The sequence below is a fragment of the Atta cephalotes genome (genome assembly GCF_000143395.1).
Source record: "Atta cephalotes unplaced genomic scaffold scaffold00026, whole genome shotgun sequence".
NCBI classification, from domain to species: Eukaryota; Metazoa; Arthropoda; class Insecta; order Hymenoptera; family Formicidae; genus Atta; species Atta cephalotes.
Genome location: NW_012130090.1, coordinates 161,733 through 163,462, shown reverse-complemented (window position 1 = coordinate 163,462; position 1,730 = coordinate 161,733). Strand labels below are relative to the sequence as shown.

The following is a 1,730-nucleotide window of genomic DNA, read 5'->3' as shown; positions in this document are numbered from 1 at the left end:
CGTGCGTGCGTGCGTGCGTGCGTGTGTGTGTGTGTGTGTGTGTGTGTGTGTGTGTGTGTGTGTACATATATAAATATGTAATAACATATATTTAATACACTTTAACGAAGGATTTAATTGTGTAGTAAATTTATATGATGCATGTTAATTTATAAAATATATAAAATTAATGCTGAAACATTGAATAATTAAATCTTATTGTAGTATTTAAAAATCCTATTTTTTATATTCTTCTTTTTATTTTCACCATATAATAATTACATATATGTGTAACAGCTGAACTATTTTATTTTATGAAATAAAAATAAACAATAAAATTTATATTGTCGTTTATAATACAGATATAGTGCAACGATATGTAATTTATAGAAATCTACTAACAGCAAAATATTCGCAGATGAGAAATCGTAATCGTACTGCTTCACATTTCTCCGAAAGAACCGATCAGATGACGATGTTAGCCATGATACTGTCAGGCGTGGCAGTGACATACGGCAAAGAAATTGGAATGATTGATAAGATAGATATAGCTTAGACAGATACGCAGGATCCTCAAGCTTCTAACGCGGGTAAAGATAAATATAAAAGTCGATCTCGCCATCCTGTCCGCATGCACACCATACCAATGGAACTTTTCCAAAAATATCATCAATCATATAAAATTATAAATTTATCTTTATTTTAAAATTTCTAAAATATTATAGATATTATATTATATGTATATGTCAGAAGAAATCAAATATTACTAAAAAAATTTAAATATGAAAAAACAAAATATTTCTAAATATTATTAATAAACTAAAAAAACATTTAAAAAGATTAATTTTAAGTTATAAAAAAGGATTGCTCAATGATAAAATCTCATTTAATCATATTGACAAGATTCAGTAAGGCTACTAAAACTTGGTTATCAATTCACGCTAATTATACCAACGTAAATTTATTATTAGGTGTACAACTTTGCTTCCGCCATTTTCCTATAGACGGCTTTAGCGGTAAGTGGTGGTCGAAATAAATAGATCATAGACGTCAATAAACTTGGGCATCTGTCAACATAACCCCATAGAAACATTAGTCGATTTGTTTTTGCATCATAAAGTTATTTTCGATTGAAAATGTCAGTTTACGAGCCAAATTCTTGTCATTTGCGGGAGGTTTTAATTTTTTGCTTCAATATGAAGAAATCTGCGGCTGAGGCTCATCGAATGCTCTCAAATACTTATGGTGAGGCCGCTATTAGTGAAAGAACGTGAGTGGTTTCAACGCTTCAAGAACGGTGATTTTGACGTCGAAGACCGACATAGCGGTGGAAGAGAGAAGGTTTTCGAAGATGCAGAATTGGAGGCATTACTTGAGCAAGACTCGTGTCAAAATCAAGAAGAATTGGCACGATCATTGGGAGTGACTCAACAAGCCATTTCAAAATGCCTCAAAGCCATGGGAATGATTCAGAAGCAAGGAAATTGGGTGCCGTACGAATTGAAGCCGAGAGATGTTGAACGGCGTTTGTTTGCTTGTGAACAGCTGCTTGAAAGGCAAAGACGGAAGGAATTTCTGCATCGCATTGTGATTGGGAACGAAAAATGGGTTCATTACGATAATCCCAAGTGCAGAAAATCATGAGGAGTTCCCGGCCATGCTTTCACGTCGACGGCCAAACCGAATATTCACGGTTCCAAGATCATGCTCTATATTTGGTGGGACCAGCTCGGCGTAGTGTATTATGAACT

At 34.0% G+C, this 1,730-nt stretch overlaps 1 pseudogene; it reads left to right on the top strand.

Moving 5' to 3' along the window:
• Positions 1 to 1,730, top strand: part of LOC105620428 — a 17,439-nt pseudogene that overhangs the window by 4,469 nt on the left and 11,240 nt on the right.